General features: G+C 40.8%; 1 protein-coding gene across 5 annotated transcripts in view; it reads left to right on the top strand.

The window, feature by feature from the left end:
* Positions 1 to 27,777, top strand: part of PAIP2B (poly(A) binding protein interacting protein 2B) — a 113,323-nt gene that overhangs the window by 40,134 nt on the left and 45,412 nt on the right. Inside the window, exons 1-3 of one of the 5 annotated variants that reach the window (XM_053586933.1) lie at positions 12,124 to 12,303; positions 12,824 to 12,891; positions 12,977 to 13,032. The exons of 1 other annotated variant lie outside the window; for it this stretch is intronic. The gene's annotated coding sequence lies outside the window, so the exon portion shown is untranslated. Of the gene's footprint in view, positions 1 to 12,123; positions 12,304 to 12,823; positions 12,892 to 12,976; positions 13,033 to 27,777 lie in introns of those variants that run through there. 3 more of the 5 variants (XM_053586935.1, XM_053586936.1, XM_053586932.1) reach the window with 3 other exon arrangements.

The following is a 27,777-nucleotide window of genomic DNA, read 5'->3' as shown; positions in this document are numbered from 1 at the left end:
GTGCTAGGACTGAGGTAAGTCAACCAAACCTAGCCATCATGCAGGGAGCCAACAGCAAGTAACAGGATCCTAAAACAAGGTCAGGGAGCTGAGAAATGACAGTAGAGACTGGCAGGGAGAACACTGCAAACAAAAACTACATAAACAGAGTCCCATATTGACACCTTGGGTTTCCTAATTAAATGTGTTTAACTGTAGTAATACCTACACATGGTTTGTAAAGATCAACTGGTTATACAAGGTTGAGAATGAAAATCACCAGTTCCCCACCCCTACACCCTGGAGGCAATCTTTTTCAACATTTTTACCTGGTTTTTTTTTTATATACATGTCCTCATGAATTAATCAAATGCATATAGTGTAGAACCTCCATAGTTGACCACTTCCCTACATTGATCACCTACTTAAGTTGACCTGATTTTCATAGGGCAGACATGCACCACCTATGCATATCAGTACAGTAGTCCTAGTTCCTTATATTGACCACGTTGGTATGTTGACCAGTTTGTTAGTCTGTTGGTGATCAATTTAAGAGTTTCTACTGAATATTTATTTTTGGATTTATTTATTATTTTTTTTTTTTTAGTTTTAGGCTATCTAGTCTATCTATTCCCCTTTTGCTGTGAAATATGGAGAATTGGCTCTCTTATGCCACTCACTGCTTACTTTTCTAAATCCTATCCTCTCAATGTGTTTATATCTCAAATGTTTTTATATCCAAATTCAGTATTAACATGACCATAAGTATGTGAATATTGTTATAGAAGCAGCAGAGAAAGTGATTAAGAGTAAGAACTCTGGAGACATTACCAGTAGCTGTGTGTGACAGCTTGAATGATGTCCCCTTCAAAGATGCCAACTTTCTGATCCCTAGAACCTATGAATATGTTGCCTTACATGGTAAAAGGGATTTGGAGATGTGATTAAGAATTTTAAGATGGAGACATTCTCCTCAATTAGTAGGTGGGCCCCGTGTAATCACAAGGGTCCTTGTAAGAGGAGGACAAAAGAGTCAGGGTCAGAGAGAGATTATAAGTATGGAAGCAGATATCAGAGGGAGAGAGGATCCATATTGCTGGCTTTAAGATGGAGGAAGGATGGCTCAGCGCCAGCCACATACTTCTAAGCTGGTAGGTTTGAATCCAGCCCGGGCCCACCAAACAACAATGACGGCTGCAACCAAAAAATAGCCGGGTTTTGTGGCAGGCACCTGTAGTCCCAGCTACTTGAGAGGGAATCGCTTGAACCCAGGAGGGTGACAGCTTGAGGCTCTGTCTAAAAGAAAAAAGATGGAGGAAGGAGCCATGAGACAGGGAATGTAGGTAGCCCCTAGAAGTTGGAAATAAGAAGGAATTGGGTTCTAGAGTTCCAAAGAAATCAAGGGTTGCCAACACCTTGATTTTAGATTATTAAAACTTATTATTGTGGACTTCTGGCCTCCAGAACTGTAAGATAATATGTTTGTGCTGTTTCTTTTCTTTTTTTTTTTTTTGAAACAAGGTCTCACTGTGTCACCCTCGATAGAGTGCTATGGCGTCACAGCTCACAGCAACCTCAAACTCTTGAGCTTAAGCCATTCTCTTGCTTCAGCTTCCCAAGTAGCTGGGACTACAGGCATCCAGCTATTTTTTGGTTGCAGTTGTCATTGTTTAAGCGGGCCCAGGCTGGGTTCGAGCCCGCTAGCTTCAGTGTATGTGGCTGGCGCAGTCACCACTGTGCTATGGGCACCGAGCCTGTTTGTGTTGTTTTAAGCAATTAAGTTTGTGGTGCGTTATTACAGAAGGAAGAGGAAAATAATATACTGTTTGCTCGTTGACAAGTTAAGTACCTTTGCTTAACCTCTTTGCTAAAGATTTCTGATCTAGGGCGGCGCCTCTGGCTCAGTGAGTAGGGCGCCGGCCCCATATGCCGAGGGTGGCGGGTTCAAACCCAGCCCCAGCCAAACTGCAACCAAAAAATAGCCGGGCGCTGTGGTGGGCGCCTGTGGTCCCAGCTGCTCGGAGGCTGAGGCAAGAGAATCGCGTAGGCCCGAGAGTTGGAGGTTGCTGTGAGCTGTGTGAGGCCACGGCACTCTATCTGAGGGCGGTACAGTGCGACTCTGTCTCTACAAAAAAAAAAAAAGATTTCTGATCTATAAAATGAGTTGCTCTGAGGATTAAATGAGTTAATAAATTAAAAGACACTTAAAACAGTGCCTAGGACATAGTGCTATGGATTTATTTGCTATTATTGTTTGTAGCTAAGCCACAAAAAGTAGTGTGATTGTATGCCTTTTCTTTTGTCTTTTTCTAAGCTAATAATTCCTTCTTCTATACATTTATCACCAGCTCATTCTCTGTTATAAAATCACCTGTCAATATGGCCATACATAAAAAAAGAATGGTATTGGGTGGTGCCTGTGGCTCAGTGAGTAGGGCGCCGGCCCCATATACCTGAGGGTAGTGGGTTCAAACCCGGCCTCGGCCAAACTGCAACCATATACCGAGGGTGGCAGGTTCAAACCCAACCTTGGTCAAAACTGCAAAATAAATAAATAAAAATTAAAAAAAAAAAAAAAGAATGGTATCTACCAGTTTCATGTTTTGTGGAAGACATCACTTGAGGAGCATGCCTCATACTGCATGCAGGTCACTCACTGGGCCTCCTGCACAGGTCCTAACCGTTCTTTGTCATTCTGGGAATTTTCCTTTCTTCTCTTTTCTTAAGTCTTTTGCTTTCATTGGTTATGTGTCTTCCTATTTCTCAATATACTTTCAAATTTTTTTGTTTTTTTTTTAAATAGAGTCTCAAGCTGTCACCCTAGGTAGAGTGCTATGGCATCACAGCTCACAGCAACCTGAAACTCTTGGAGTTAAGAGATTTTCTTGCCTCAGCCTCCCAAGTAGCTGGGACTACAGGCGCCTGCCACAATGCCCGGCTATTTTTTGTTGTAGTTGTCATTGTTGTTTAGCAGGCCCGGCAGCTTGGTGTATGTGGCCGGCGCCCTACGCATTGAGCTATGGGCCCTGCCCTACTTTCAAGTTTTGATGTTTGCTTTGTGTTTCTGCAAGATGGTCAGTCCAGTGCAGGCACAAGAAGAGACACAGGAGAAGCTCAGGAAAACAAAGTTTATTATACTCATGAATTCTACAGAGGGGGTCACTGCATGCCACACAGGATCACAGGGGAAGCACCAGGTTTTGGTCAGGTGGCCAAAAAAAGAAGTGAGAGGAAAGCCCAAGCTAGAACCTTAGCTTTAAAGACAGGGCAGGGTAAACAGTTTGGAAATAGCAAATTTGGTAGACTCTAAGCTATAGGGATGGTCTCTAGTTGCCGGTACCTGGCTGTGGGATGATTATAGCAGAGAAATATTGCCTCCTGAGGTGTGTGAGTCAGATAGAGAAGGTATGGCTTTGAATTCATTAGTTTGCATGTCAAAGGTGTGCTCCCCATGAATCCTTGGCTATCTTTAAGAACTGGGTAATCCCAGGAGGAGCAGTGTCTTCCCCAGCCAGATTTTTTAAGATGTCAAACATCATAATGTATAGAAAATAAAAAATATGTAATACAATTGTGCACAGTCTCCAGTAGTAGCTCCTAATAAATAGCACCTGAGAGGTAAGTTTCTTTTTTTTTTGTAGAGACAGAGACTGTACCACCCTCGGGTAGAGTGCCGTGGCGTCACACAGCTCACAGCAACCTCCAACTCTTGGGCTTACGTGATTCTCCTGCCTCAGCCTCCCGAGCAGCCGGGACCACAGGCGCCGCCACAACGCCCGGCTATTTTTTTTTGTTGTTGTTGCAGTTTGGCTGGGGCTGGGTTTGAACCCGCCACCCTCGGCATATGAGGCCGGAGCCCTACTCACTGAGCCACAGGCGCTGCCCGAGAGGTAAGTTTCTTGAGACTGTTTTTCTAAAAATATCTTTATTTGACAGTCACACTTAATTGATAGTATAGCTGGGTATAGTTTTCTAGCTTAGAGATAATTATACCTCAGAGTATTGAAGGTATTGCTCCAATGGTTTTTGTCTTCCTGTATGAGCGTTGGGAAGTTAGATTTTTTTCTGATCCCAGATTTTTTGGTATCTGACCTGTTTCTTTGGAAAACTTTTAGGATATTTTCCTTATTTCTACTACTTTGCAAATGCTTCAACTTGAATTGCAGCTTGTAATAAAGAGCCTAATATTTGACTGCTGACAGTTTTCAATTCCACCCAGCCTTTTACCCTTTTGCCCCACAAGTAGGCGAGCCAGTAAGAAAGTGCTCCCTCCTTTGAAAAGTTCAAACCTCCTCAGGGCGGCGCCTGTGGCTCAGCGGGTAGGGCGCCAGTCCCATATGCCGGAGGTGGCGGGTTCATAACCCAGCCCCGGCCAAAAAAAAAAAAAAAAGAAAGAAAAGTTCAAACCTCCAAAACCCCACCCTATTCATGAAAACCCTTACCCTAGCCTACTAACTATAATTAAAGGCAAAACCTTTCACCCTATTTGCCTCTCTCAAGACTTTTTGTGATCTGCTTTGGAGCTTGAGGCATGGAAAACCTCATTATGTGTGTAATAACCTCCCTTCATGCCTTCTTGGCACTTGTGGAGTATTGTCAGTATAGACATCCAAATCCAGCCCTCCTCTGCAGGAACACCCAGAGCCACCACTCACTAGCTGAATGGTCTGCCTCAGTTTGTTGCTAAATCAGGAATAATAGTACTGATATTGTTGGTTTGACAATTAAATGGGTTACCTGCTGAAAGTGATTACCTGACACATAGTGAAAATTCAGCAAGTGTTAGTGATTACTGGTGTGGGCCCTTTTTATTCAAAGTGTTAGACACTTTCAATGAAGGGAATGAGGCTATTTCAGTTATGAGACATATTTTTGTTATCATTTAATTTATATCCTCCCCTCTTGGGAGTTACTTTGTCCTTCTAGAACATTTCCCATACTGTGTTCCCTACTTTCCATCTAATTCTCTTTTTTATTTTGCTTTATGAGACATTTCCTCACATTTATCTTTCTGTTCTTTTGTGGTCTTTATAGCCATTCTCTTCTTCTTACCTAACAGTAAAGTCCTGGTTTTTTAAGCATAAATAACTCATTTCCCTGACCCCCACGTAAATAAGTTTGTCCATATGACTAAGTTCTGGGCCGTAGAATGGAAATGCAAATGCTGAGTGAAACTCTCCTTGAAGTTTCTTAATGGGAAGAGACATATGTTCTTCCCTTCATGTTCCTGCCTTCTGCATGGAATGTGGAAGCCCTGGGTTTCTTTTTTTAATTACCATGAGTACATAATAATAATAATTGTGCATATTATAGGGTACATATGCTGTTTTGATACAGGCATGCAACTTTCGTATTAATCAAATCAAGGTAATTTGGGTATCTATCACCTCCGGCAGTTATCATTTCCTTGTGTTAGGACCATTCCTATTCCACTTTTTAGTGATTTTAAAGTATACCATAACTTACTATTAACTATTAGTCACTTTATTGTGCTATCAACTAAATTCTATCTATATAACTATGTTTTGGTACCCATTTACCATCCCTCTTTATCCCACCTTCCCATTACTCTTCTACTCTCTGTCTCCATGAGATCAATTGTTTTAATATTTAGCTCCCGCTTATGAGTGAGAACATGTGAGATTTGTCTTTCTGTGCTTGGCTCACTTCACTTAATGTAATGTTCTCCATCCAATTCCATCCATGTTGTTGCAAATGACAGGATTTCACACTTTTTATGACTGAATAATGTTCCATCGTGCACATATACCACATTTTCTTTATCCATTCATCACTAATGAACACTTAAGCTGATTCCAAACCTTAGCTATTGTGAATAGTGCTGCGATAAACATGGGAGTACAGATATCTTTTTAATATACTAATTTTCTTTTTTCATTTTTTGCAGTTTTTTGGCTGGGGCCGGGTTTGAACCTGCCACCTCTGGTATATGGGGCCAGCGCCCTACTCACTGAGCCACAGGCACTGCCCATCTTTTTCATTTTTTGGATATATACCCAGCAGTAGGATTGCTGGTCATAAGATAGTTCTACTTTTAGTTTCATGAGGAACCTCCATACTGTTTTCCATAGTGATTTCACTGTTATGTTCCTACAAACAGTGTAGGAGCCTTCCCTTTTCTCCACATCCTCTCCAGCATTCCTTATTGCCTATCTTTTTGATAAAAGTCATTTTAACTAGATTCTCTATTCTGTTCCATTAGTCTATGTGTCTACTTTTATCCCAGTGCCATACTATTTTGGTTACCGCAGCTCTGTAATATAAAGCTCTATATTGCTTACATCCGTGTTTCTTACATGAGAGAGCTTTAAATTTTCATGGATTTTTATTTTTAATTTTTTTAAGATGTTTTTTAAAAATGTTTCCTTTTTAAAAGTAGTATTTTATTCTCTTCGGTGATGCAGGATGTTATTCTTAAAGAATATGAAGTATTTTGGGGACTTGGGGGATATAGGGGGTTAAGGATGTAAAGATTTTCTTTTCTTTCTTTTTTTTTTTAGAGACAGACTCTCACTTTGTCACCCTCAGTAGAGTGCTACGGCATCACAGCTCACAGCAATCTCCAACTCCTAGCCTTAGGCAATTCTCTTGCCTCAGCCTCCCAAGTAGCTGGGACTACAGGCGCCCGCCACAACACCTGGCTGTTTATTGTTGCAGTTTGGCCGGGGCACCCTCGGTACATTGGACCAGTGCCCTACCCACTGAGCCATAGGCGCCACCCGGTTGTAAGGATTTTTAAATTTTCCTCTGCTTCTTTCATTATTTCAGTTTCCTACTGAGTTTATTTTTTTCTATGTGTATATTTTGATCTTTGTCTTTTATGTTAGAGGCTTTCCTCAATTGTCTGGTAAATTGTCTGGTAAACTGTTCATATTTAAAGGATGAGGCACTATAAAGACAATGGTGTGTAATGGATCTTGTCAACTAGTTGGACTCGCCATAAGAAATGAGGTGGGAGGTGGTGCCTGTGGCTCAGTGAATAGGATACGGGCCCCATACACCAAGGGTGGCGGGTTTGAACCCAGCCCCAGCCAAACTACAACAAAAAATAGCCAGGTGTTGTGGCAGGTGCCTGTAGTCCCAGCTACTTGGGAGGCTGAGGCAAGAGAATCGCCTAAGCCCAAGAGGTGGAGGTTGCTGTGAGCTGTGACATCATAGCACTCTACTGAGGGCAACAAAGTGAGACTCTGTCTCTAAAAAAAAAGGAAGAAATGAGGTTTGAGGGCTACAAAGTGAGACTCTGTCTCTAAAAGAAAAAAAATGAGGTGGGATCCATACATTTCTTTGGGGAGCTCCAAAGACAAGTATCTTTAGGTGCTTTATTTTGGGTTAGTTAATGTTCGTATAGAAAGATCATCTGCCTGGGGGTATAAGCCTGGTTTCCTGGGCTTCTTAGGCCATGGATGAGTCAATGATACAATCCCTCCCCCAAAGAAGTATTGGAATGGAAATTCCCCCAAGGTTGATGAGTGACCCTGGGTTGCAGAAGTCCTCCCCATTCTAGCATGAATGAATAATACAACTCTCTTAGGGAAAAGTCAAAGAGCCCCTCCCTTCGAGCCCACTGCTGAGACACCTATTCTTTACATTCCCCCTGGGGCCCCTGAAGATGTCCAAAAGAGCCTCTTGAATGGCTGCTGATGTGTCCATCAATTTATTATCTTTATCTATCCAACTGATCTCATTGTCTCCCAGGAACATGTCTGGGTTGTGAGGAGAGACAAGAAAACCAACTAGATATCCACTTTAAAGCCTTTCTGGTTAAATAAAATGTATCCTACAAGAAATTCTAAGTTCTTAGGGAAAAATTATCTGTCTCTACAAAAGCCTCCCAATACCACCCACTGCTTCTTTCCTTAAGGTGACCTTCAGGCATATGGTGAGAGAGCATGATCAATAGTTTTGAAAAACAGGTTCTTCAGGGTTACACAATGTCCTTGCAAATAAGAAATACTCATCACACATTAAAGAACATTCTCAACAGAGATAAAAGGCAGTCCACAGGACAAAATATTTGTAAATCATATATCTGATAAAGCATTAACATCCAGAATAAGGGAGAAAAAAACCTCTTACAATTCAAAAATGAAACAATCTAATTAAAAAATGGGCAAAGGACTTGAATAGACTTTTTTGTTTGTTTGTTTGTTTGTTTGTTTGTTTTGAGACAGAGCCTCAAGCTGTTGCCCTGGGTAGAGTGCTATGACATCACAGCTCACAGCAACCCCCAACTTCTGGAATCAAGGATTCTCCTGCTTCCGCCTCCCAAGTAGCTGGGACTACAGGCGCCTGCCACAACCCCCAGCTATTTTTTTTGGTTGCAGCCATCACTGTTGTTTGGTGGGCCAGGCTGGATTCCAACCCACCAGCTCACATGTATGTGGCTGGCGTCGAGCCTTGAATAGATATTTCTCTAAACACACGTACAAGTGGCCAACAAGCACAAAAAAAGATGTTCAACATAACTAATCATTAGGTAAAAAAGAGGCAATTCTCCTGCCGCTGCCTCCTAAATAGCTGGAACCAAAACCATACTGAGATACACACTTCACACTCACTGGAATGGCTATTATCAAAAAGAAATAATCTAAACAATAACAAGTGTTATAAGGATGAGGAGAAATTGAAACCTTTGTACACTGTTGGTAGGAATATAAAATGGTATAACTACTATCGAAAACATTATAGTGGTTCCTCAAAAAAATCAAACATAGAATTATCACATCTAGAAATTTCACTTCTGAGTTTTCACTCAAATTTATTGAAAGTAGAGATTCGAACAGATATCTGTACACAATATTCATTCCAGCATTATTCACAATAGGGTAAAAGGTAGGAACAAGCCAAATGTACATCAATGGATGAATTGATAACATGTGATATATACATACAACGAAATAATATTCAATCTTAAAAAGTAATGAAATTCTGACACATGAACTTGGAGATATTAAGTCTAGGGAAATGAGCCAAACACAACAGGATAAATACTATATGATTCCATTTACATGACTTACCTGGAGTAGTCAAATTCATAGACACAGAGAGTAGAGTGGTGATTGCCAGGGGCTGGGGGAAGGGGAGAATGGGGAGTTAGTGTTTGACAGGTGCCAAATTTCTCTTGGATATAATGAAAACATTACTAAGATGGATTGTGGTGATGATTGCACAACAATGTAAATAGACTACTATGCACTTAAATTTTAAGCATATTTTACCACAATAAAGCTTAAAGAAACAAAATGTATTTTTTAAAAGATAAAGATTTACTGACAAGGTTGCCATGGGATGAGGTGAAAGATGGTGGGCTCTTCTTTTCTCCCTCTTTCTCATTGACACCATCCCCTATAACTTTATCACTGGTTCTTGTCTCTCTCTCTCTCTTTTTTTTTTTTGGTTTGTTTGTTTTTTTTGAGACAGAGCCTCAAGCTGTTGCCCTGGGTAGAGTGCTGTGGCATCACAGCTCACAGCAACCTCCAACTCCCAGGCTCAAGCGATTCTTCTGCCTCTGCCTCCTTAATAGCTGGGACTACAGGCCCCCACCACAATGCCCGGCTATTTTTTGGTTGCAGCCGTCATTGTTGTTTGGCAGGCCCGGGCTGGATTCCAACCCACCAGCTCAGGTGTATGTGGCTGGCGCCTTAGCTGCTTGAGCCACAGGCGCCGAGCCTGGTTCTTGTCTCTTACCTGTCTCTACACACCACCGCCACATATCCATATGGCTACCTCATTCCTTCATTGTCTATTGGCTTCCATAGTTTCTGACAAGAAATCTTCCATAATTCTTATTCCCCTCCCACTCCCTGTATGGCATAATTTTTTCTGTCTGTTATCATTCGTAATAACCAGTCATGAATTTATAATAGATGATAATAGATGTAGGGAGTGAGATAAGAGATTTTACCAACTCTTCCTTACATCCCATGGCTATCCTGGCAATAAATTTTCATCCTCAAAGAGTATTTTGATCATGCAAGGACACCCTGTGGATCCAAAGAGCCTGTTTTTCTTTCTTTTTTTTTTTTTTTTTTGTAGAGACAGAGTCTCACTTTATGGCCCTCGGTAGAGTGCCGTGGCCTCACCCAGCTCACAGCAACCTCCAACTCCTGGGCCTAAGCGATTCTCTTGCCTCAGCCTCCCAAGTAGCTGGGACTACAGGCGCCCGCCACAACGCCCGGCTAAAGAGCCTGTTTTTCAAAGCTGTGAGACTGCATGAGCCCTGTCTCACCATGCGTCTGAAGGCCACCTTAGGGAAAGAAACAGTACAGGGTATAGGGATGCTATCTTGGAGATAGATGTTTTTTTCTAAATGAGATATGTGTTTCTTGGAGGATTCATTTAAATTTTTTAGTCAAATAAAACTTGAAAACAGGGCAGTGCCTGTGGCTTGATGAGTAGGCCGCCAGTCCCGTATACCGAGGGTGGCCCTACATACCCGGCTCCTGCCAAATTGCAACAAAAAAATAGCTGGGTGTTGTGGCGGGTGCCTGTAGTCCCACAGCTACTTGGGAGAGTGAGGCAACAGAATAGCCTAAGCCCAGGAGTTGGAGGTGGCTGTGAGCTGTGTGATGCCACGGCACTCTACCAAGGGCGATAAAGTGAGACTCTGTCTCTAAAAAACAACAACAACAACAACAAAAAAGACTTTAAAACAGAGTAGTCAATCCTAAAGGGATGTACACCTAATAACATAACTTAAAAATAACTGAAGCAATGTAAATAGTGATCTTGGGGTTGTGCAATGTAGTGGCCCTACTTACCAACCCCCTTCCCATTCTTTACTTCTTCATATTATTCATATCTCTGTTCAATGTTCTTTCCTCAAATGGCTCTTAACTACTTAAAACAGCCATTCCCCCAACAATGCAGTAACTCTGCTTTATTTTTCTTTGTAGTGCTTAGCAATAACATGCCATTTTATTATTTTTTGATTACTTGTTTGTTGTCAGTCTCCTATACTAGAGAATAAGAACTATGGGTGCACCTTCTTTGTCTTATTTGTATCACATTCTCAGTGCTCTGAGCAGAGCCTGGACGTCATAACAGATGCTCACTAATATTTGTTGAATGAATGTATTTAACTATTTATGTAATCATTACATTATTTACTATATTAAGTAAATGTTCAATATTTTATTTAATTATGTTATTTATTCTGAATTTAATTCTCCCCTTCCTTTTTATCATGTATCCATTCACTCTGCAATATTCTTTTTTTTTTTTTGTGGTTTTTTTTTTTGGCCGGGGCTGGGTTTGAACCCACCACCTCTGGCATATGGGACCGGCGCCCTACCTGCTGAGCCACAGGCGCCGCCCTGCAATATTCTTATGATCGCAAAGCCCCTACTTCGCGCGAGAGGTAGGGAGAAATAAAGATGTATAATTCATAAAGAACCACTTCTTGAAGAATAAAACACAAAGTCTTTTGCAAGCAAAAACTGGGCATCCTAAATCCAAGGGGAAAATAAGATTTTTTTTAAGCCCTCAAGAAGTCAGATTTGTTTCTATAAATGTGGAAGCACCCTTCTGCTTCCTTTCACCTTACCAAGAAACCTATCTCCTTAATTTTCCGCGACGAAGCTTGGTACAGGACCAATTCAACCTTCGCCAAATACCTTCCTTCCTTGGTAATTGACAGCTGGAGAAATCTCACTGAGGCTGGTCCCCACCCCACTCCCAGTTAGACCTACAAAACCCGGTGGGAGTGGCTTCCAGTTCGGCCAATGGACCAAGCAGGATCAACAGCCTCTGTAAACAAACCAAGCGGTGCTGTGCCTTGGGCTTCTCCCTCATAGGGCCGGACGATCCTTCGCCCAATGCCTATCCAGGACTGCCGTAGCGTCCTTTCAGCCAATCAGAACCGGGTCTCCCGCAAGAAGGCGTTCCAGACCCCTCCTCACGGAGGAGAAGAACGAAGGACAAGAAAAGACATACATTGTAACCAATCAGAAACTGGGACTTCTGAGGGAGTGGGCTGACTCTGCTTCACATTCAGACCAATACAAATCACATATACCCTTTTGGGTGACTGAGCGGCATCTTCTTAAGCCCAATAGACGAAAGGGGCGGTGCCCGGCAACCAATGGCTTGGGTTCGGGGGCGGGGTGAGAAGGCAGTGTGCAGTGGCAGTGTGCGGTAAGAGGTAACCTAACGAGTGTTAGTGGCGCTTCTTCTGTGCTGTGGCTCACATTTCGGTAGTAGAGGCCGAGACTGTCTTGGCAACGGCGACCTCTGCAGAGACGGCTTTGGCTTTTGGAGGAGTGGCAGCGCACGGCTTGGAGGAGGGGCTTCTGGTTAGCCCAGGTGGGCTCCGGCGTCCGGGCTGCCGGGGAAGGACTCGCGGGAAGCGCCGCTCTTCTGGGTCTGGGGGCGCCCTGCGCCTCTTTCCGCCGCGGTGGGGGCTGTGAGGGGCGGCGCGCGCCTGCCCGTCCTCCTCTACGAGGGAAAGCCCGTGGAATCCCGCATCGCGAGTATCGGTGTCAAGGAGCGTCATCAGGGTCCACCCCCTGCCCCTCGGGGATGCTCGGGGGTCTTAGTCCCTTTCCTTCCAACCCTTCCACCACCACCACCCCCCGCACAGGTGCTGTGTTCCCCGCCCCCTCCCAAAGTTCTCGAGTCTTCTTAGCCGTGTTTTCAATTCTCGGGCTTGTGAGTCTGCTTACTCCTCAGTTGCCACACTGATAGGTAAATTGATCAGTGCTGCATCTCTATGCCCCATCCCCCAGGTGGGAGGGGGGAGGAGTCGCGCGGTTTTGCCCCTCCCCCATCCGCGGGTTCCCGCGCGTCATCTGCTTTTCTTATTCCATCTACCCCTTTACTCCAGCCCTTATTCTGCATACCTAATTGGACTTGGAGACCTTGCCCACTTCTCTTCTGCCTGGCCTTCCACAAGTGAGTCCTTCACCACCTACCATCCCCTAAATTTCAGCCTCATTTTTTTTCTTGGAAACTAACATTTTCCACTTGCCTGTTCTAGGCAGCTGGAAGGTGAACCGGAGAGCGGCAGAATATCCTGAATAGGGAGCTTGCAAGGTTGGGAACTTTTTTTTTTTTTTTTTTTTTGTGGTTTTTAGCCGGGGCTGGGTTTGAACCCGCCACCTCCGGCATATGGGACCGGCACCCTACTCCTTGAGCCACAGGCGCCGCCCAAGGTTGGGAACTTTAATCGGTTTTGTTAATGGTAAACTATTTTTGCCTTCCTTAAGATGGCATTTGATCGTTACATCCTCTCTAGAATAGTACTTTTGGTGATACTTGCTGGAAAATGCAATTGAAAAGGTTAACTGACAGCCAGAGATTTAAAATTTATTGTTTTTATTAAGTAGATGGAATTGGATTATACTTTAAACAGCTTAACAGGGGTTGCTGAGTGTTTGCATTGTAAGAGCCTGGCCACCCTAGTTAGTCATAAAATGTAGGACATACTTTAGCTGTACAGCATAACGTGATTTGGTCACACCCAAACTATGAATGTATAATAACAGCATTCAATCTTTTTAAAAACAACAGAGAGTTTGTATTCACCTTCATAGTCTATCCTTTTGTTTCCAGCAGTGTTGGTTCTAGCCATATGCTTCTAGATAGTAGTGCAAACTGTGTTGTGCCTAAAAAAATTATGTGAAGAATGTTATGTGGAAAAGCTAATTCAACATTTAGCTTTGATTGAGATTTTGGAGGTTTGAAAATATTAATTTAGATATTGAACATTGAGGGTTTTATTTGGGGGCTGGGAGGAAATTGAAATGTTGGGATGGCCCTTAGGCTGTATGCATTTGGGGGTGGGGACAGATAAACACGTGTACAAAATCTTGTAAATTCTTACAGTGCTTAGTTTCACAACTTTACATAAACTGGAATTGTTTTTCCTACTTCTTAGTGGAGAAATGTAACCTGTGAGTTTAATATGTTCACAGTGTTTTGGCCAAGATTTTGCATTCTTTTTTTTTTTTTTTTGTAGAGACAGAGTCTCACTGTACCACCCTCGGGTAGAGTGCTGTGGCGTCACACGTCTCACAGCAACCTCTAACTCTTGGGCTTAGGCGATTCTCTTGCCTCAGCCTCCCGAGGAGCAGATTTTGTATTCTTTTGTGAAAAAAAAAGTATTGTTTTCTTCATTCTATTTATAACATATATATCAATATGCTTCACTTTATTTTACAATGGTAAAATTGTTTCTTGTATGTAAAGAAATAAGTATATTAGAGTGAATTAAAAAATCTTTACTCTGAGGTGGCAGCATTGTCTAATGAACCATATGTTTAAGCCTAGTTAATAGATCACACTAAAAAGAGCAAGATTTTAAGACTGTTCTAGCAAATACCCAGGTATCTAGAACAATGAAAAAAATAGTGACAGAGTTATACCAGTCACCAAAGGAAAGTCCTGTACAAACTGCAAATCTGTGAGTTGGTCACTGTTGTGAATTGGAAGAAGGCAGTTGTTGAAAACCAAAGTTGTTTGTGCAGTCTGTTTAGATGTTTGTTCTTAGTAATTACTTGTTTGCAAATTTAGATGACTGTAGCTGTGATTTCTTCTTGGTAACTTTGACCATGCAGAACTCAAAATTTAATGGAAGAGAGAATCACAAACCAAGAATTAAATTCAGAGATAAAGTTCTGCAGTACAGGGTGTATACAAAGTACAGAGAAGTACTGTGGCCCCATATTCTGGCCTTATCTACTGCTCCAGACTTTCCGAAGTAGCAGTTCCTGAACCTACCTGTTTCTTTCTACATACCAGGGCCTCTCTGAAATCTTTTTCTACACCCTTGTGCCTGTTGAAGTTCTATTTCTTCAAAATCTTTTTGAAGCCTACCTCTACTGCATCTAGATAATTATTTTTTTCTATTTCTTTGCTATCATTATTATTATTATTATTTATTTATTTTTTTTTTTTTTTGCAGTGTTTGGCTGGGGCGGGGTTTGAACCTGCCACCTTCAGTACATGGGGCTGGTGGAATACTCCTTTGAGCCACAGGCATCGCCCTCTTTGCTATTTTTTTTTTTTTTTGTAGAGACAGAGTTTCACTTTATGGCCCTTGGTAGAGTGCCATGGCATCATACAGCTCACAGCAACCTCCAACTCCTGGGCTTAAGCGATTATCTTGCCTCAGCCTCCCTAGTAGCTGGGACTACAGGCGCCTGCCACAACGCCTGGCTATTTTTTGGTTGCAGTTTGGCCGGGGCTGGGTTTGAACCCACCACCCTCCGTATATGGGGCCGGCGCCTTACTGACTGAGCCACAGGCGCCGCCCCTCTTTGCTATTTTTTAAATAAATAATTACAGTCAGTTCTCATTATTGGAAGTAGTTACGGTCTATAAAGTTGCCTAGAACACTGAATTATCAAATATTAAACCATTGCTCTTAGGGAAAAATATGTATATATCTCACATAGATTATAATCTTTAAAAACTCATCCTTTAGATTGTATTTTCTTTGTTTACAAGGGAGTAAACAAAGGGCAGAAGTGTTATTAAGTGTCTTGTCTGAGGCTGCCCCACTAACAGGTGCCCAGAGTTAAGATTTAAGCCTTGTCCAGTTGGCCCCAGAGCCAGAGCTTCTTGCACTACATGCACTGCCCTCTACTGTCTGTGTTCTCTGGTCATCTCTATAGGAGAGCTGAATCAAGGTGAAGGATCACCTTATTGAACCTAAGCATGGAACGTGTGCAAGGAGTGAGAAATTTTTCATCACTACGTGCATGTCCATGAATGAGCTTAAAAGCCTTACAATATTGACTTTGGGGTTACAAATGAATTTTAGCAAGTAAGCAATTTTATAAATAATGGGATTCACAAAAAATCAATTGTATTTGTTAGTGACTTGTAAAGTCCATTTCATCGTAATACCCTTCCCAATCCTCTGTAGAATGTTCCTTTGATAATTTGTTCACTTATTAATTCATTCACCAAATATTTATTAAGCACTTACCATAAACCAGACTCTGCTTTTGTCTGCAATATACAAGTTAGAAATTAAAGTCCTTCCCTATGGATCTTATATTCAAGTAAGAAAGACAGCTAAGTCTGGAGCTCAGAAGAGAGATCCAGGTTGAAATTATAGATTAATTTGACCAAGGTGAAATCTGATACATTCTCTCCCACTTCACTTTCAGAGGCATACTCCAGAACATTTCTTTTTTTTTTTTTTTTTTTTTTGGCCGGGGCTGGGTTTGAACCCGCCACCTCCGGCATATGGGACCAGCGCCCTACCCGCTGAGCCACAGGCGCCGCCCTCCAGAACATTTCTGTTCTACTCTTGTGCATAAATTCTTCCCTTTGATTCTCTCTCCATGGACCTGTGTCAGCGTCTACTTGTCATTTGTTGATTTTGAGGCCACTTGTCTGGTAAATGCCAGGGAATTATAGAAGAATTATGCTGACTTGGTCTTTGGATTCTGGCTCTGCCACGTACTCTCTAAGTGACTTTGGTCAAAGTCTTGGACTCTTGAGCCTGTTTCCTAATTCAGAAGTGGTGGTGTGATATTTTAGGCCCTTGTGTTTCAAGGAAGAGGCACATACATATTACCTTTAGTGATGAGGGTTGAATGTAAACTTGAATGGGAAATCATTTCAGCAGCCATATTGTATCTTGCTATAGTGCTTTTAGAACCTCATAGAACAATACCTTGGCAGTATTTAGGATAGACTTTGAACTTTGGAGACCTACCTTCTTTTACTTTGTTCATTCAACATTTATATTTCTCAAGAGAGAATATCTGATTGGATTGGTCTGTTGCCTTCTAAAATGGAGGGCCCCTATTGGGCAGAATTTTCAGTCATGTCTCACAGAGTGTGACATATATGAAAAGAACCTCTTGGAGACAGTTTTTTCAAGAGACAACTGAGGGTAAAGCAGTTCTAGAATTTCATTGCCTTCTGTCCAACTCAAATACCTATCTAATATTATCATAGATAATACTATCTATATCATAGATAGTATTTAATAATCCACAGTAATTTACACATGGCAAATATTCAATACATCTTCCTTTTCCATTTGGTATTATTTTAGCTTGATTATTTGTTCATATAGATATCTTCCTCACTAGACTATGAGGACAGGGTTCAAGCTTCATCTTTTGTCTTAGGCACTTAGTTCAATGCCAGAGACATAGTAATAAATGTTTGAATTGAGGAATTCTCAACTCTTATTGAAAGGATAAGAGAATAAGAAGGCTTCCCAGAGCAGGTATTATTTAAGCTGTTTCTTAAAGGGTGGGTAGGAATGTTCTCCAAGTGAACAAAACCTTGAGACAGTATTCCAAGCAGAGACCACCAGGTGCAAAGGCCTAAAGATACAAAGAGATGATGAATTTTACTGAACACTTCCATATTAAAAAATTAAAAAGCAGGGCGGCGCCTGTGGCTCAGTGAGTAGGGCGCCGGCCCCATATGCCGAGGGTGGCGGGTTCAAACCCAGCCCCAGCCAAACTGCAACAAAAAAAAATAGCCGGGTGCTGTGGCGGACGCCTGTAGTCCCAGCTACTCGGGAGGCTGAGGCAAGAGAATCGCTTAAGCCCAGGAGCTGGAGGTTGCTGTGAGCTGTGTGATGCCACGGCACTCTACCGAGGGCCATAAAGTGAGACTCTGTCTCTACAAAAAAAAAAAAAAAAAAAGCAAAAAGCAAATAATCAAGAATCACCAAAGAAAAACGCTATGAATGGCCTTGCACAGAGGGTGTGTCACAACTGAGTTAACTATGACCACAGCTCCTCAGGATTCAGGTTTTAGGGAGAAAGCATAACATTCTCAAGTTATTGGCAGGCTATCTCTAACAATTTAGAAATACAGGTATTGAATTCTGGGAACCACTACATTACAGTGAAGTCATTTACTTCATTGTATAGGAAGCTTGTGTGAGTCCCTGTTCAAGTGCTGAAAATATAATCAAACTTATTCTCAAGGAGGTCGCAATCAAGGAAGATAGATGGATGAACAACTGTGACAAGTGAGGCAATAGAGATGAGTAAATCAGGAGGAAGGAGTAGTTAGTAATCTATGGAGTACTGGTGGAAGATTGTTCTTTTTCTTTTTCTTAATTTTTTTTTTTTGTTGTTGTTGTAGTTGTTTAGCTGGCCTGGGCCAAGTTCAAACCCGCCACCCTCGGTGTATGTGACTGGTGCTATAACTACTGTGCTACGGGCACCAAGCCAAGAGGGAAAGATTTTCCAAATGAGGTGATATTTAAGCACTCTGAAGAACTATACAAAATATGAGGCAGACTGAAGGATATATCCAACTTAATTTGAGTTAACTTTTTATTTTTATTTTATATTGCAAAAATAATACATATGTACTTTTGTAAAATTAGAAAGCATTAAAAGGCAAAAGGGGGCTTGGTGCTCAGTGAGTAGGGTGCCAGCCACATGCACCGAGGCTGGTGGGCTCAAGCCCAGCCCGGGCTTGCTAAACAACAATGACAACTGCAACCAAAAAATAGCTGGGCATTGTGGTGGGTGCCTGTAGTCCCAGCTACTTGGGAGGCTGAGGCAAGAGAATCGCTTAAGCCCAAGAGTTTGAGGTTGCTGTGAGCTATAACGCTACAGCACTCTAAGAGGGCGACACAGTGAGACTCTGTCTCAAAAAAAAAAAAAAAGGCGAAAAGAAGTGGGGGAACTATAAAGCACTCCTTAGATCCACCATACAGCATACAGTGGTTAAGATTTTGATGAATGTATTTTTTACTTTCTATGCATATTTGTTTGTATATATAAATATGCATTTTAAATAGAAACAAGTCATCCTGAGTGTTCTGTTTATGACTTTATTTTTGTGAGATAAATCTCCTCAGAATATAATTGCTTTACCCAAAGAAGTCATTTGTCATATATTACTGTTACACAATGAGAACTAGAAAAGGGGCTAACATTTTAATCTAGTGAACATGTGACTTTCTGGTGGTCTAAACTCCTGAACCACTTCAGAGGCTTTATAAAAGTCGCATTCAGAAATGAATCTGATGTATGCAGGGATGTATGCACCCTTGGCATTCTTGGCATTATTGATTGTAAAAGCATGGTAAAGATGACTTCAGTGTCTGTCACTAGGGAACTAGTTAAGTAAAATATGGCACATCTAAACCATGAAATATTGTGTAGTTCTAAAGAAGAATGAGCAAGCTCTATGTACTCATGTACGAGAACTCTAAGATATATTGTGAGCTTTTAAAAAAAAGGAACAAGATATGGAATGTATAATATGCTTCTTATTCTGTTGAGAAAGAGTAAAAAAAGAATATACATGCATATTTGCGAAAAGAAATTCTGGCACCCATAGCTTATTGGGTAGGGCACTGGCCAAATACACTGAGGATGGCAGGTTCCAACCAGTCTGGGCCAGTTAAAACAACAATGACTGCTGCAACAACAATAAGAAAAATTGCCGGGTGTTGTGTGGGGCGCCTGTAGTCCCAGCTACTTGGGAGGCTGGGGCAAGAGAATCACTTAAGCCCAGGAGTTTGAGGTTGGTGTGAGCTGTGACGCCATGGCACTCTACCCAGGGCAACAGCTTGAGACTCTGTCTCAAAAAAAAAAAAAAAGAAAGAAAATTCTGAAATGATATATAAAAAAACAATTAAAGTGTTTATCTATGAAGGCAGAATAGGAAGAAGAATGGGATTTTGCTATATATTTCTTTTCTTTTTTTTTTTTTTTTTTTTTTTTTTGAGCTAGAGTGTTAAACCTAGCTTTTTAATACAAGCTAGAAATTAAGGTCCTTCCCTATGGATCTTATATTTTGCTACCCAGGCTAGAGTGCAATGGCATCACAGCTCATTGCAACCTCAAACTCCTGGGCTCAAGTAATCCTCTTGCTTTAGTCTCATTGAGTAACTAGCACTATAGGCATGCACCACCATTCCCAGATAATTTTTTAATTTTCTTTATTTTCTGTAGAGACAAGGTCTTATAGGCTGGTCTCACATTTTTGGACGCAAGTGATCCTCCTCCCCACCTCAGCCTCCAAAAGTGTTGAGATTACAGGTGTGAGCCACCATGTACTTCTGTGTATATGTGGTTATATTATAAAATATTTTTGAGGTATCTCTTTGTATGTACTATAAGATACATAAATAAAAGAAATGGGGTTATGAGAAAGAGGTCAAAAAAAAAAAAAGATCTGGGATACCAGGTGAGTATTTAGCAATAGAAGCAAAGATTAAAAGAGTAGCCCCAGAAAGGGGCAGGAGAGGCAGCCTCTTTTTCTTCCTTGCCTCAGTTTTGTGTATTTTTAAAATATTTTGAGAACAAGGGCGGCGCCTGTGGCTCAGCGGGTGGGGCGCCGGCCCCATATGCCGAGGGTGGCGGGTTCAAACCCAGCCCCGGCCAAACTTCAACAAAAAAATTGCCGGGTGTTGTGGCAGGCGCCTGTAGTCCCAGCTACTCGGGAGGCTGAGGCAAGAGAATCGCCTAAGCCCAAGGATTTGGAGGTTGCTGTGAGCTGTGTGATGCCACGGCACTCTACCGAGGGCGATAAGGTGAGACTCTGTCTCTACAAAAAAAAAAAAAAGTATTTTGAGAACAATAAAAAAATGTAAACAAAAATGTTTTCAGGGGTGGCGCCTGTGGCTCAAGGAGTAGGGCACCAGTCCCATATGCCGGAGGTGGCAGGTTCAAACCCAGCCCCGGCCAAAAACCACAAAAAAAAAAAAAAATGTTTTCAGATTGCAATTCCCATTACTTCACTAGCTGCTTTCTTTTTTGTATCCACTTTAGTATTTTTTTCATATGCATACGTATTATTTTCTGTTACAATCACATCTTTTTAAATTTATGTAATTGTGCTATAGAGGGCCTTTAAAAAAAAAAAAACATAGATGGGGCAGCTTTATGTAGTATTGTACATATCCCCAAAGTGGCTGATCTACTTTAAGCGGCAGAGATTCAAGCTCTCTAGCCTACATGAGAAAAAATAAGAAAAAGAAAGAAGACATATATGAATTAAAATAACATTTCTCCCTGATTACAAAGGAAATCTTTTTGTAAAAACTTAGAAGACAAAATATAAAGAAACATGATCTTTAATTTTACCACTCAAAACATTCTGGTTTTTTGCTCTTTATAACTTTTTTTTCTTTTCTTTTCTTTTTTTTTTTGTCACCCTTGGTAGAGTGCTATGGCATCACAGCTCACAGCACTCTTGGGTTTAGGCGATTCTCTTGCCTCAGCTTCCCGAATAGCTGAGACTACAGGTGCCCACCACAATGCCCGGCTATTTTTTTGTTGCAGTTTGGCTGGGGCCAGGTTTGAACCCACCACCCTCGGTATATGGGGCAGGCACCCTACTCACTGAGCCACAGGTGCTGCCCTTTTTTTTTATTATTATTCTTTTTTGAGACAGAGTCTCACTATGCTGCCCTTGGTAGAGTGCTGTGGTGTCTGTCACAGCTCATAGCAACCTCCAACTTTTGGGCTTAAGCCATTCTCTTGCCTCAGCCACCCAAGTACAGGCGCCCGCCACAACAACGCCCTGCTATTTTTTGGTTGCAGTTGTCATTGTTGTTTGGCATGCCTAGGCTGGGTTGGAACCTGCCAGCTCCAGGGTATGTGGCTAGCGCCCTACCCACAGGCACCAAGCCTCTTTATAATTTTTTTATGCATATAAACATGTTAAAAAGTAGAATCATAATATATGATTTTTTTTACTTGCTATATTTTTGGCATATTTCCATGGTTGTAAATATATCCTGGCATCATCATTTTCTTTATTTTTTTTATTTCAAATTAATATGATGGCACAAATTTTTAGGTTACATTGTTCTCACTTCCAGGGTAAGGTTCTAGTTATAAAAGAGCCCCTCACCCAAGCGGTGTGTTATACACCCTCACAATGTGCACATTAGGTGAGATCCCGCCTCATGCCCTCCCTCCTGCCACTTGTCTTCCTTCCTACCCCCTTCTACCTCCCTCTACTCCCATGCTGGACTATTTGTGTTTTATTGTTCATATGAGCATGTAGTTATTTATATATTGGTTTCATGTTAGTATGGAGTACATTGGATATTTATTTTTCCATTCTTGGGATACTTTACTAAGAAGAATGTATTTCAGTTCCATCCAGATAAATGTAAAAGATGTAAAGTCTCCATTTTTTTTTTTGCAATTTTAGCCAGGGCCGGGCTTGAACCTGCCACCCCCTGTATATGGGGCCGGTGCCCTACTCCTTGAGCCACAGGCACCGCCCCAAGTCTCCATTTTTTTAATGGCTGAATAGTATGCCATTGTGTACATATATATTAACCATTGCCACCCTGTGGTGAATTTTCTTGTACATACATTTGAGTGGACTTGAGCAAGCATTTTTCAACTGAATTCTTAGAACGACAATTTCTGGAGGAAAAAAAGTACAAAACATGGGGCGGCGCCTGTGGCACAAAGGAGTAGGGCGCCAGCCCCATATGCCAGAGGTGGCAGGTTCAAACCTAGCCCCTACCAAAAACTGCAAAAATAAAATTATGAAGTATAAAACATTTTCAGGGTTTTAAATATAAATTTTCAAATTATCCTATAAGAAAATTGGTTCAGTTTATATTCCCACCAACAGTGAGAGCTTCTTTCCCCCCACATTTGTTATCTTTGCTCTGGTCTTTAAACAGAAAACCTCATCGTTTTAATTTACATTTCTTTTATTTCTAGTGCCTTTGCATCTTTTTTATATGCTTATTGGCTATTTTTATTCTTTTTTTTTCACCTTTTTATTTTTTAGTTTTTTAGTTTTTTTAATTATTTTTTATTAAATCGTAACTTTGTACATTGATGCATTTATGGGGTAAGAATGGATTATATCTATATCCATCATAATTATACTCATTTCTTAATAGGTTGAAATGTACCATTGAATCATGCACATTAGGTGAGGTCCCCCCAAATACCCTCCCTCGCTATTTTTATTCTTGCACAAATTACCTATTTCTTCATTGCTTATTTTCTGTTGAAACATTTGACCTTTTCTAAGTACAAATTTTTTAAGATTTCTGTATAGGCTAAGGATATAAACCTTCTATCTGTCAAATAGAAGGTTACAAATACTTCATGCTAGTAAGAATTTGTCATTTTTTTTTTTTTATGTTGCTGCATGAAAGCTTTTTTTCCTGTTTTAATACATCTATCCACTTTCTTTCCTTTTGTGACTTTTTTCACTTTGATGTCTTTTATTTTTTTTTTTATTAAATCATAACTTTGTACTTTGACACATTTTGGGGTTCAGGTTACTGCTTTGATACCCAGAAATGCTTACATTGAACTAAATAACACATCTATCAAAATTATACTAATTTTTGAATAGTTTCAAAATGTACCATTGCATCATGCACATTAGGTGAGGTCCCCCCAAATACCCTCCCTCCTTCCATGTCCCCCCTCCCCTCTACTCTCTCTCCTCTTCCCTTCTACTTTCTGGACTATAGTTATGTTTTGCCAATCATATGAGTGTGTAGGTGGTTATATATTGATTTCATAGTAGTATTGAGTACATTGCATTTTTTTTTTCTATTCTTGACATACTTTACTAAGAAGAATATGTTCCAGCTCCATCCAGGTAAACATAAAAGATATGAAGTCTCCATCTTTTTTATGGCTGCACAGTATTCCATGGTGTACATATACCACAATTTGTTAATCCATTCATGGGTCGATGGGCGCTTGGGCTATTTCCATGTCTTGGCTATTATGAATTGGGCTGCAATAAGCATTCTGGTGCAAGTGTCTTTGTTGTAAAATAATTTTTAATCATCTGGGTATAACTAGTAGAGGAATTGCAGGATCAAATGGTAGGTCTACTTTTAGTTCCTTGAGTGTTCTCCAAACTTCTTTCCAAAAAGGTCATGTTAGCTTGCATTCCCACCAGCAGTGTAGAAGCATTCCCTTCTTTCCGTATCCACGCCAACATCTGTAGTTTGGGGAGTTTGAATTTTTTTCTTTTCTTTTTTTTTTTTGAGACAGAGCCTCAAGCTGTCATCCTGGGTAGAGTGCTGTGGCATCACCACTCACAGCAACCTCCAACTCCTGAACTCAAGCGACTCTCCTGCCATTGCCACTACAGGCACCTGCCACAACGCTCGGCTATTTTTTGGTTGCAGTCATCATTGTTGTTTGGCTGGCCCTGGCTAGATTCAAACCCGCCAGCTCAGGTGTATGTGGCTGGTGCCTTAGCCACTTGAGCCACAGGCACTGAGCCAGCTTTGGGATTTTGTGATGTGGTTTAATCTTACTGGAGTTAGATGATATCTCAAAGTAGTTTTGATTTGCATTTCTCTGATGATTAAGGATGATGAGCATTTTTTCATGTCTTTGTAGGCTATGTGCCTGTCTTCATCAGAGAAGTTTCTGTTCAAGTCTCTTGCCCACATAAAAATAGGGTTACTTGTTTTTTTCTTATTGATTGGTTTGAGTTCTCTGTAGATTCTAGTTATCAGATCTTTGTCAGAAGCATAACCTCAAAAATTTTCTCCCATTCTGAAGATTGTCTGTTTGCTTTACTTACTGTGTTCTTGGCTGTGCAAAAGCTTTTTGTTTTGATCAGATCCCAGTAATGTATTTTTGGTGTTGCTTCAATTGCCCAGGGAGGCCTTCTCATAAAATATTCTCCCAGGCCAATTTCTTTTTTTATTTTTTATTAAATCATAGCTGTATACATTAATGCGATCATGGGGCACCATACACTGGTTTTATAGACTATTTGACACATTTTTATCACACTGGTTAACATAGCCTTCCTGGCCAGGCCAATTTCTTTAAGTGTTTTCTCTGCATTTTCTTCTAGTATTTTTATAGTTTCATACCTTAAGTTTAAATCTTTTATCCAGTGAGAATCAATTTTTGTTAATGGTGAAAGGTGGGAGTTCAGTTTCAGTCTTCTACAGGTCACCAGCCAGTTCACCCAGCACCATTTGTTAAATAGGGAGTCTTTCCCCTACTGCATATTTTTGATAGGCTTGTTGAAGATCAAATGACAGTAAGTAGCTGGGTTCATCTCTTGATTGTCTATTCTGTTTCATAAATCTACCACTCTTTTTTTGTGCCAGTACCATCACTTTGATGTCTTAAGACAGACTTTCCCCTATCCCAAGATTAAATATATTTATTTAAATGTTCTTTTTTTGAAAAAAACCCACACATTTTAAACTTTAATGTATATATAATTTATTTTTGTGTGAAGATGCAGTCCATTTTTCATTTGTCCTTCTACCCCATTTTGAAATGATTAACCAGTTGTTCCTACATTCTTTTTTTTTTTCTTTTGAGACAGAGTCTCACTATGTCGCCCTTGGTAGAGTGCTGTGGCATCACAGCTCACAGCAACCTCAAACTCTTGGGCTCAAGCGATTCTCTTGCCTCAGCCTCCCAAGTAGCTGGGACTACAGGCACCCGCCAAAACCCCCTGCCATTTTGGGGTTCCAATTGTCATTGTTGTTTGGCAGGCCCTGGCTGAGTTTGAACCCGCCAGTTCTGGTGTATGTGGCTGGTGCCCTAGTGGCTGAGCTACAGGCACCCAGCGCCCTACATTCTTTTTAAATGATCTACACTTTCTCCATTATTTGCAGTGCAACTTTCTTTCTTTTTTTTTTTTTTTTTTTTTTTTTTTGAGACAGAATCTCACTTTGTCACCCTTGGTATAGTGCCATGGCTCACAGCAACCTCCAACTCTTGGGCTCCAGCGATTCTCTTGCCTCAGCCTCCCAAGTAGCTGGGACTACAGGCGCCCACCACAATGCCCGGCTATTTTTTGTTGCAGTGGTCATTGGTTAGCTGGCCCAGGATGGCTTCACACCCACCACCCTCGGTACATGTGGCCGGTACTGGTACTGTAATCACTGTATTACGGGCACCGAGCCTTTAAGTGAGTTTTAATGAAAAATTAATATTTATTTTTTAAAACGTATCTGGCAGTTGTTGAGACGAACATGTAATTATTTTTCTTTTCTCTGTTGATGTGATAAAATGAATTTTTATATTTATATATATTTATATTAAATCATTCTTTTAAATTATGGGCTGAGCCCTTTTGATCAAAGTGTTTTTGTTTTTGTTTTTTTGAGCCGGAGTCTCACTTTGTTAGCCTGGTTAGTATGCAGTGACATCACTATAGCTCACAGCAGCCTACAACTCCTGGGCTCAAGCTGATCTTCTTGCCTTAGCCTTCTGAGTAGCTGGGACTACAGGCACCCGCCACAATGCCTGGCTAATTTTTCTGTTTTTAGTAGAGATGGGTCTCGCTTTGCTCAGGCTGGTCTGGATCTTGTGAGCTCAAGCAATGCTCCTCCCTCGACCTCCCAGAGTGCTAGGATTATAGGCATGAGCCTCTGAACTTGTATTGTTTTATTTTTAAATAAATTCTTTGATTTTATTTGAAATTATTTGTAGCATGGAAAGTGGTCTATGGTTTTCTTTTGTGTTAATTTTGTTCAGTTTAATAAGCTACCTACATACGAATAATTATAAGGTTCTCATTTCTTTGTGCTTTGGAACAGTTGTGTGGGAATTACCCTCTTTTTGAAAGTAGGTGTTCAGAGACTTGTGTTGCCCACTCTTTTAAATGCAGTGATCTCAGGGAAGTTTTAACTTAGTGATTTTAGTGTAAACAGAAGCAGAACAGAATGTAATTATCTAGTGAAGAGTTTACTTTTGTTTGGTAATGATGTACTTGTTATCTTTTTATTATCTACGCTTTCGTGCTAGTGCTGAATTGCTAGTATTACATTCGCCATCTGAGGTTTACAAAACTTTTGTTTTAATATTGAACAGATGTAACTGTTTAGTTCTGCAGCCTTGCAGATATACAAAATATGTCTACCCACTGAAAGGAAGAAGTAATACAGTAAAAATTTCCCTGGCTAGAGGCTTTGGAAGAATGGGGTATTCCAGTTTAATTCTATCAATATGAAAGTATAAAGGTTAAAAAAAAATTGAAACTTTAACTCTCGTCGAATGCAATTCTGAAATACAGCCAATGATTTCACTTTGCTTCTCTAATAAGTTTGGTACATTCAGACCTAGTTGTTTTATTGTACAACTCCTAGTGTGCCTGAAGTTTATACTATAAAGATCCTTTCTAGAACTTTAGATGTAAGAGGATGTAAACAGTATTGAATAAGATCAGGCTGCCTGGGAATAGTCTGTGATTATGGCTTGTTTTCTTATTTAACTCATAAAAATAAAACACATTGGATGTTGGGTGGGAGTAGTGAGCAGATTAGGTCTTTCAGTTGGATGTTGTTTAACATCAAGATAGAATATACGGTATCCCTGGCTTTGGGCCTACGTACAGAAGGAAACACATTTTTCTACTTGTAACACAAACTGCTGGGCCCTATTCCAGAGTTTCTGCTTCCTTAGGTCTTGGGTGGGGCCTGAGAATTTGCATTTCTAATAAGTTCTGAGGTGATGGTGATGGTGATGCTGCTGGTCCAGGAACTCATTTTGAGAAGCACGACTGTAACTAACAATAAATTGCAGAAATCTGGTTCTAGAAGGCTTAGTTTGGTCTGGGATAAGAAGCATGCATGCAAATCATGAAAGATTCAACCCTAGATGCTAGCATAGTGTTGAGTTCAGGTAAGGAGCAATACATGATAATATTAACACAATTCTTGTTTTTCATGATTGGAAGTCCTAGTCAACTATCAAGTGAGAAATTTTGTTTCATTTGCCAGGCTTAGAAAGAAAAGGGAATTCTAGTCAAATAGGATTCAGTGATTGATCCCATGAGCAGAGGAGTAAGTTATGTGTCACTTTTTGTCTTCCCCATCATTTAGCATTTAGCCTTCCTTTAGAAGGGTCT

Source organism: Nycticebus coucang, chromosome 4, assembly GCF_027406575.1.
Source record: "Nycticebus coucang isolate mNycCou1 chromosome 4, mNycCou1.pri, whole genome shotgun sequence".
NCBI classification, from domain to species: Eukaryota; Metazoa; Chordata; class Mammalia; order Primates; family Lorisidae; genus Nycticebus; species Nycticebus coucang.
This window is presented reverse-complemented; position numbering and strand designations above follow the sequence as displayed.